The sequence below is a fragment of the Megascapheus bottae genome, chromosome 8 (genome assembly GCF_031878675.1).
Source record: "Megascapheus bottae isolate mThoBot1 chromosome 8, mThoBot2.hap1, whole genome shotgun sequence".
Classification (NCBI taxonomy): domain Eukaryota; kingdom Metazoa; phylum Chordata; class Mammalia; order Rodentia; family Geomyidae; genus Megascapheus; species Megascapheus bottae.
In genome coordinates, this window is record NC_143516.1 from 9,408,503 (window position 1) to 9,418,752 (window position 10,250).

The following is a 10,250-nucleotide window of genomic DNA, read 5'->3' on the forward strand; positions in this document are numbered from 1 at the left end:
ACATATGTATACATATGTATAAGGAGCATATTATTCAACTATAAGAAAGAGCAAAATCCTATCATTTGCAATCATGTGGGAAGACATTACGGGAAGCTGAGTTGGGCAGACAGCTGGGAAGGAGATGGAAGGCAGAGTTCTTAACCTTAGAGATAATCTCCCAAACTCCCATTCTCCCATGTGAAAATGCTATGTGTGCTGGGCATCATTTTTAGTATCAGCAAATGTCACATACCGACCTTTTGTTTTCACTTCCATAACCTGCACATGGTGTATATTTAGTTAGGACTCTCCCAGCTCTAAGAAACCTATTTACCCTGCTGTGAAATATCTTTACTTGATACATAGGTTATATAGACTCAACAAATAACCTTTGTATCTTCTAATTTAAAGATGTAAGATGCTGGGCTAATAATTTTTGACCTGCAGTCATATTGTTCTCTGCTAAGAAGTGGCTTGGTGCAGTGGGTCTTATAACTAATTTGAGGAAAATTTAGCTGGTTTGAACATTTTAATATATACCTTAACAATGACACTGAGATGGTTGTTGATTTTACCAGTTTTGTAGGGTTTATGGCTAAACAGACCAATTAGCTGTACTTTTTTAGTATTTTATATTTATTTTTATACATATACAAATATAATGGATGCAAACATTTCCTTTTCCTTTCCATTTAATATTGTCTCTTACAAACAATTGTGCCCTTTTTTAATGATTAAAAAAATCTTCCTTTTCACTATTTTGAAACAATTTAAGCTTCCACTTTTTTGGTAATGGTTATTTCCATCTTCTACATTTTTTCTGATGCCTAAGCTATGATTTTGCATTATACATTCTTGTTCTTTCAACATTATTCTAAGGACAAAATTAAAAAGAATCTAGTTTCTCCAATATCATTTGACTTCAATCTTGACTCTAGAATCAGGCAAGAGTCTAGACCAAAAATGTTCTGGAATATTCTACTCCACCACTGCATGTGGGGTTATTATTTTACAACAAGAGTAAGGAAATGACTTCATGACACTGAAATGAATAAGACAGCTCAAGTACTTGCAAGTCTTTTTGGAACACTGACAACTTAGCTGCTTATAATTGTGGGAGAGAGGGTCAGCTATTTGGTACAAGAGGAGGTGACAGTCCGTTTACAACTCGTTAGTTTTCAATTCACTATGCTAGAAGAACCTTTAATATGTACAGAGGCAGCATTAGTCCAAACTTAACAGGTATAATCTTAAAGCTATACATTTTCTCATAACTCATTAAGGTTCAGCATCTGAAAGTCCAGCTTCTTAAATCTTAAAGCAAATTTTCATTATTTTAAGATCATTTTTGATGTCTTCTCTAAAATTACTCCAGTTATTTATATTTTGCCCAACCTCTTCGCCTTGTTTATAATTCCTAGACAATGGCTGTGTCCTTCATGGATTTTATTGTATTGTAATTTGAAAGGACCTTTATGAGATGCTGTGGAATTTGATTTTACAAAGAATTACTTGACAAGTAATGTACCCTTGCTACTGAACAGTGAGAAGAAGAAATGACAACTCTCCATAGGACTTGTCAGCCTATGGACAGTGATGTCACTGAAAGCGGATCATCATCCATCTCCTTGAGATGTTTGTTGAGAGGTCTGGCTAGCTGCTGTTTGCATAGTATGCAGCCCTCACCAATTAATGGTGATGTTTCCTATCCGAGCACTTAAACAGTACTTCGAGGAGTACAGACAGTGGTGACTAGATTGGCCCAGATGCTGTCTCTGGTACACAGGCATGCCTCGCATTAGGTCATTTAACTTGAAGGAAAAACAAAAGGCGGGTATTCTTGCTATTGAATCTGACTCTGTTTGTATTACTTCTTCAAGGATCCACTCTTACAGAACCTGACCTAATACTTCAAATATTCAACATTTAGAGGCATTTATGCAAATATATCTCTTCTCTTACCTTTTTTTTCTGGGTACTTGGTAAAAATCAGTTTAGCTTGTGCTCTTGAATTTGAAATCATTTCAGGGAAAATGTCCAATAGGATGTTAAATATATATGGGTCTGAAGCTCCACAGAGGAGGATAGACAATTAAAAAAAAAACCAAAGTTATTGGTTAAATAGCTTGTAATAAACTATGGAAGAAGATGATACCATTCAATAAATATATTCAGAATAAGAGGCTTGCAGGATGGAACACTAGTTAATGCCCAGATTTAAAGGAACATATTAAAATAGAAACTAGTAGAGAAACCTATGGAGAAATTTTCAGGGGAAATAAAAAGATATTATGAAAGCTCTGAATAAAGAATGACAATCTTCAAAATTGAAAGGATTGCATGGAAAGCATTCTTTGGATTTAAACATCAGCTGATCACTGTGGATTTATACTATGTGACATCGCTCTGTGGGAAGAGCTGGAAGGGGGGAGGGGAGGAGGTGGCCAGTGGGGCGAGGAAGATACCACTCTGCTTCCCAGAGGAAGCGCGGAGACATGAAGAATTATTACACATGGAGGGCACTGTGCAGTCAAGAAGCATTTTAATGTGTGGATTCTTCAAGAAATGAACAGATAAAGTCAGATCAAGAAGCATGTTAGTGTGTGAATTTTAAATATAAGGGCCTAAAAAGAGAGTACTTGCCTAAGACAAGCAAGGTCCAAGGTTCTTGATCCCATAAAATCATTTATTTATCCATTCATTCATAAATGGGGTAAAATAATGCTCATCTTCTTTAAGGAATGAGTGTGAAAATTAAATGATACCTAAGACCTCATATAGAGTCCGTAGCTCATTTGAGGTAACACAATAAACATTAATATGAATCAAGAAACAGATATGTAAAAACAATACAGTAAAACACTCGTGTAAAATTTAATTAAATCACTTATTTTCCTTTCAAATACAGCTGAGCCTGGCACTGGTGGCTCATTCAGCAATCCTAAACTACTGTGGAGGTTGAGATCTGAGGATCTTGGTTTGAAGCCACACTGGGCTATGAAAGACTATGAAACTCTCATCTTTAGCAAACCAACCAATAGCCAAACGTGAAGGGGTATTTCAAGTGATAGAGAGCTGACCTTGAACAAAAGAAAACTAAGGGATGATATGGAGGTGCTGAGTTTAAGACTTGTACTGGCTATATATATATATCTGCTCTAATTAACTGAAGTATAATTTCGTATTGTTTCTCTTATTATTTCACAAATACTCTCCCAAGTATCTGTGAAGATTAAATGTGATAACACACAGCATTCTGCGTGGCCAATGCCAGTTTTCAGATTGTTTTTATCCCTGTAAGTAAATGGATTTCATTATGATAGGATCTTTCCACATTTCTTAATATGATGCTTGAAGTCCTCAAAATGGTCATCTGAGACAAAGAGTGTGGAAGCATTCAAGTCCCTTTTAGCTATAGCTTTTCTTCAAGAGGACTTAGGTTACTGCAGGATGTAGGAAGGAATGGGGGCTGGTCTGGAAGGGTCAGGCTGGGTGGGGTGGTGGAAGAGCACTTCACTCTCCGTGCAAAGGTGAACTGTAGAGAAGGATCAGAAACAGAAGAGGGGAGCACACAGAAAGGTAATGCTGGACACAGGCCACAAGGTGCTGTGGCCTTGCCCTGAGTTTTCTTCCTCCCATTGATTAGTTCACACTGGGAATTCATAGCAAGCGTAAGTCTGAGATCACATAACTTTGGATAGTAAGAAATGAACTTTTCTTGCTGGAAAAAGGAAAGCGCATATGGTATGTAGGTTATTAGATGGAAGAGGGATGAAGACAGATGGGCTATTATGAAGAGCTTAATGAGAGTGAGATCCTTTCATTGAAATTTCAAGCCTTGGGGAAGTATCCTAGAACAGCAGCATTCTTGGTGAGGCTGCTGGAGTGTCAGGCCTGACCTCCAAGGGAGACTGAGCTCCACTGCAAACCAACAGCAGGAAGAGCCCCGAAGGAGGGCTATCTAGCAGATTTAAGGTCACACCTTCAGAAGACTTGCGCTTAGACATAGGCTGAAAATCCCAGAAGCCATGTGAATTCTCATGTGGAATTCTCAGTGGAGAATCTGAAAGGATTAATTTGAGATGCGGCAGACATGAAGTACGTGTACAGAATCAAGAAATCCTCACAAATGCTTTATTTGTCTTTGTGTCTGAGATGATGGAGCTTTAGGTGGGTTATACATGGAAACTGGAGAATTTTAGAATAGCGAACAGGGAAGAGTTGACCACAGCTGTTCAGTGCTCAAGCTCACTCAAGAGTGCAAACACACAAAAAAATATAAAATCTCTAGAAAAATAAAAGAAAGAACTATCGGGAGGTTAGGGACTCAACTCACCATCAAGAAATTATTTACAATTGAACAGCATAGGAGGGACAGAACTTGTTATTGTTTAGTAAAGGACTGATGATTTAATTATTCATTGAGTTTTGGCCACTGGACACCATGATTGTAAATTCTTAATTTACCTCTGTGATTAGGCATCTGTCTTAGAAATGAGGAGTACCAAAATGTAGGGATATCACTTAATTGAATCCCAGATTACATTATGTGGCAAAGGAAGGCCTTAGTGCAGACTCTGTGGCTCTGAGGGCTTACTCTTCCAAGAAGGACCTACTTGTGCTGAAAGTGACAGAAATAGATGCCATGCAGCTTCCCATGTGTATTCTATTATAGAGGAAGTGATCATCAATCCCAATAGAATTTCTGCACTGCTTTGGGGAAATTTCAGATCGGATGACATCTCCAGTCCCTTCCAGCCAGAGAAGGTTCTGAGTCACTACTCAGTGAATTAGGGACAAACTTCACTCTGTGACTCATTACTGGTCAAATGGACTAACCAGTTCGGGCTATCCATAAGCTCAGCATAATGTCACTGCATTGCGGGAAACATTTCAGGAAAATGAGGGAAGACAACACATGGCAGAATAAATGGAGATACTTAGGAACTGAGGTGCAATATATTTTATTGGGCCTACTTGTATGAAAAAGAATACGATCCTTTTGAATTTCTTCCACAAGATTTAAGATTAGGAAGTTGTGATTTGAACTCAGGTTTTCTACTTACTAGAAAAAAAGTTGTCCTGATGCACAAGATATAAGAAGGTAATTTGGAATTTAGACGAAGATCTCCATTTCTGTTCCTCTTCCTTGACATGTGACTATGGGAATACCAATAAATTCTCATAAATCTCATTTCAGGGTCTTGAGAGTAGGCTATTATATATTTCCTTTCCTTTCCAATATAAAATGGTTTATTTTAACTAATGTCTGACAGATACTCTATTAGTGCACTATATAGTAGATTGTATTGTAATTCATTCAATATTATATCTGTTTTAATTAGCTTAAATTCAAGGGAGAAGACTCCCCTAGAAACACTGAAATGTCCTAAATGAAGTATAAGCAACTGTCAGATGTCACAGAAATAAAAATATAGTACAGAATGCTCACTGTTTTGCCCTGACAGTCTTCAAGTGTCAGGAAACAGTGTACAGGCTTGACTCTCTAAGGTGAAGGAAACATGCTGTCAGTTTTCTAACATCATTGGATGACCACATGCTCCTTTACTGACATGAATTCTCCGAAAAGGAAGGAAAATATTGAACATAGTAGCAGAAAGAGGAAGCATCAATAAACTAGCTTTCTCTGACGATTTTACATAGGTGGATTCAACCAATAACAATCTGAAACCAAGCATTCTTCATTTACAATGGACCATGTTATCTTTTAGGCTGTGCAATGCCTACTCATGCTTGCTAACACTCGTGAGAGAAGGCATAGTCTTTTCCTCCAAGAATGTGCAAGCATCCGAAGGCAATATATAAGGTTTTCACAAAGTGACCCAAAACACCGAAGTCCACTACCAATACAAATTCTGAAAATGTTCATATGGAGCATTTTTTAGGAATGATTTCCAATTGTTATTTTTATTTTTATTTATTTATTTATTCTTAAAGATTTGACAATGAAGTGTCTTTTTATTCTCTTGCTCTGAAAATGTGCATGGAGAAATTAAACCAAGGGAAGTAATAAAATGTATAGGTCTCAGGTGTTTCAAAGGAAAACAATAAAATCAGGTAGCCACTAATACGCTCAGACATTGCAGACTTAGTGGTCCTGTATCAAAAATTAAGAATGGTTTCTAAAAGGATGGGGAAAACATCTACCACCCTTTACAAATTTAAATAGAGGGCAGCAGACATGCTTTACACTTCAAAACTATGGTAGCAGTCAGTCTCAATGTGATTAAGGTAAATGTAGAATGGAGATGTTCTAAACACAGCTAAGATTCAGCAAAATGTTAAACACACTAAAATCATGATTACATTGAAAGAAAATGCACAAAAACCAAATAGGGATTTTGAGGGTTTTTTCATTTGAAGATATTCTTAATGCTATTAAATTCACAAATATGCTAATTTAAATACCCAATCCTATGTATCTAAAACACACAATGCATACATACAAGTATCTATTCTCTCCACATGTCAGCGCCCATTCATATCATGGTTTGGAAATGAGGAGAATAGATTCTCCTTAAATTGCAAGTCAGTAGGTGTTTCTTTACAGTTAACTTTAGCAAAATTCATACAAAATAGTAATTAACAATGATCTTTACTTGTTAACTCACAAGGAAACACCTTCAAAACTGCATTTTGTTAAAGTTTCTGTACTAAAATGTAGAAAAACTGAACTGCACAAATATTGAAAAGTTAATTTTTTATTCCTGGTACCACTACCACAATTTACAGGGCAATATACCTGATGTAATGAAAAGAAAAAGAAAAAGACAAAGCTACAATAGATAAAAGACCTCAGGAATGTACATCTAATTGACACTACATTGCATTAATCAAAAGCTGCACTTTTTGCAAACTGTGGCTAGGACAGTCCTGAACAAGAAGGGTTTCCTGTTTAGGCTGCAGTAACTTTTCTGACTATGGATCATAGTTCCTTCTGTGGCAGATTTTTACAGTTCCTCTAATGCATTTGGGACAACTGTCTTGAAGTAACCTTTCCTGACAACTCCTCACTCTCTCTCCTGCTAAGAACTGTAGCCCTTTTTCTGTTGTTTTAAAACCTTCTGCTACCATATCCACCACTTCCACCACCAGATCTATAACCACCACCACATGGACTGCCAGAGCTTCTTCCACCAAAACTGCCCCCCTTCATGGGTCCATAATTTGATTGCTGTTGTCCACTGTAATTTCCAAAGTCATTATAGTTTCCACCACCACCGTAGTTACCACCACCAAAATTTCCTCCTTCATTGTAACCATCATATCCTCCTCCTCCACCACCATATCCACCACCTTGGTTTCCATAACCTGGTCCACCTCCACCATAGCCGCCTCTACTACTATAACCAGGACCACCGCCACAGTTGCCACCATCACCTCCAAATCCATTGTATCCACCATCACCTCCTCCCCGTAGCTTCGTCTGCTGCCACCACCCTCACCACCATAGCCTCCTCTTCTACCAAAGTTTCCACCACGTCCAAAATTACCTCCTCCACCTCCAAAGTTTCCTCCACGACCCATAAAGTTGCCAGATCCACCTCCATGACCTCTTTGTGATCCAGCAGATTGCATCTCTTGTTTAGAAAGAGCCTTTTTCACTTCACAATTATGCCCATTAATAGTGTGGTATTTCTGAACAACCATTTTATCAACCGTATCATGATCATCAAAGGTTACAAAAGAAAATCCTCTCTTTTTTCCACTCTGCCTGTCTTCCATAACTTCTATGGTTTCAATCTTGCCATATTTTTCAAAGTAGTCTCTCAAATTATATTCTTCTGTATCTTCTTTAATACCACCAACAAAAATTTTCTTCACTGTTAGATGGGCTCCTGGCTTCACAGAATCCTCTCTAGAAACTGCTCTCTTTGGTTCTACAACTCGCCCATCAACCTTGTGGGGTCTAGCACACATGGCTGCATCAACCTCTTCAACACAAGAGTAAGTCACAAAACCAAAGCCCGTGGAACGCTTTGTCTGAGGATCTCTCACTACCACACAATCTGTGTGTGTGCCCCATTTCTCAAAATGTTCTCTTAAACTGTCATCTGTAGTTTCAAAGCTCAGACCACCAATAAACAGCTTCCGCAGCTGCCCTGGTGCCTTTGGATCATGGCCCTCCATTGTGAGACTGGACTCGCCTCTTCCAACTTGAGTTCAATATGGCACCGAGAGGAAAGTTAATTGTTATTTTTAAAGGTGATTTACAGAAGGGTTACAGTTACATTAAGTCAGGTAATGAGGGCAATTTTGGGCAATGTCAGACCTTCCCTTGATCTCTTTCATTAAACTTCCTTGGGAAAGGATACTGCCTGTTGAGGCTGGGGCCTCCGTTTCTCCTTGGGCTAGAGCAGGGAGCAGGGAAGATGTGGTGGTGCTGCCTTGTTCAGGGAGGAATCAGTTGCTCTCTTCCAGCAGCAGAGTCTGTTTCTGTTCTTCATAAAGATTAACACAAGTTTATCTCAATTTACACTGCATTTCCTATACTTGGATTTTCAAGAAAGGAAGGAAAAGTGTCTGGCATTATTTCAGTTCATATTTTCACTTGTAAAGTGCCTTTCTTACTGTTCTTTGCTGCAAACAACACAGCTCATATGTACCTGCGTCAGGTTTGCACATTGATCTACACAGCCAAGCCTTCTATCTTTGATGGGGCCCTAGGTTAGCTGGTGTCAGGCTTGAGGAATGCCATGCATGAAAGAAAGCTCTGTAAAATCCTGTGAGCTTAGCGTGGATGGCAAATAGAAGTGTTTATCATTCCTGAATCCTTCAGAAAACCAAAGGAATAAAAATAGAAGATTTCCTGTCATTTATGAATAATGTTAGTCTGAAACCAGATATTGACTCTTGAAAACTCTTTTGGATATGAATGAATTTTGCCTCTTTACAAGTTAGTATCATTGGGAAATTGGAGAAACAATTTATAATTTAGGTATGTAATTTTTTTCATGTCAACTGTAACAAGCCTTTCCTAGGGCAGACAAAAGGCTGGTTTCAGAAATCACTTATGGATTGCCTTTTGGTAAAATACTACTTCAAATAAGATCAATAAACTAAAAAAATATGAACTAAGATTGTCTTGACCAGTCAATGACAAACAAATTGTGTTAGAATGCAACATTCGCATCTGTAGTCCACAATGAAAGCTGAAAGTGAAAGAGCAAAAGATGACCAAGACTTTGGTGAGGCCAATGCATTATCTCAGAAAGTTCTTAACTGTTGTGAGTCTGAAAATGTCCCACTACGAAAGTCTGAAACGTTTTGGCTCGTTCAGTGCTAGTTACCTATATAGTAGGTAAGCTAAGGCTTCATACCAAGTTAAAGCAAAGCAGAAACCCCAAAACAGTCCTCCAACCAAACATTGATAGTTCCTACCAAGCAACTCAGGAGGCTGAGATCTTAGGATTATGACTCAAAGCCAGCCATGGCAGGCAGGAAAGTGCATGAAATTCTTATCTTAATTAACCACCCAAAATGCTGTAAGTGGGGCCAGAATCTGGCCTAGTGATAGATTGCTTGCCTAGCATGCACAAAGACCTGGGTTCAATTCCTCAGTACCACATACATAGAAAAAAATCCAGAAGTGGTGCTGTGACTCAAGTGGTAGAGCTCTAGCCTTGAGACAGCCCAAGGACATGGCTCAGGCCCTGAGTTCAAGACCCAGGACTGGAAAAAATGCTAAAAGCGGAACTGTGGCTTAAGCAATAGAGCTCAAGCCTTGAGCAGAAAAGCTCAGGGATAATACCACAGTCCTGAGTTTAAGCCTCAAGTGGCTGGCACCAAAAAGAAAAGTTCTCAAACATCACATTTACTTCCACCTGCCATGCTATAATCCTATACATCCCATACCTGAAATTCTACCAGTCCTTACAAGAATCGTGAGCTTGGATCATTGTGTTTGATATGCGGATTCTTTAGCGACTCTGAATATGAAGGGTTAGCTTGTGATGGTCATTGCCTGGTTTTATAATAGTGTTACAAACCTACTGTGATTCTTAAACATATTTCTCTTTGGCTATAAAGAGGAAAAGGGAGTCTATGTCAAAAGTTATCAGTAGTGAGTAGTTATAATGGAGTAGATTTTTTTTTTTGCATTTTTAAGGTCACACACCAAGGATGGATATAAATTGAAATTTGTCTTGTAGAACCACCAAGTTTCTTCCACTTTGAGATTACTCATTTGTTTATGGCTTTACTTTCTATATCAGCAGAAGAAGACAAAACAGGCGGAGGATTCTGCT

General features: G+C 38.3%; 1 pseudogene; it reads right to left on the reverse strand.

Annotated features, from left to right (window-relative positions):
• Nucleotides 1–7,057: 7,057 nt before the first annotated feature.
• On the reverse strand, nt 7,058–8,133 carry LOC150059518 (heterogeneous nuclear ribonucleoprotein A3 pseudogene; annotated as a pseudogene).
• Nucleotides 8,134–10,250: the final 2,117 nt, after the last annotated feature.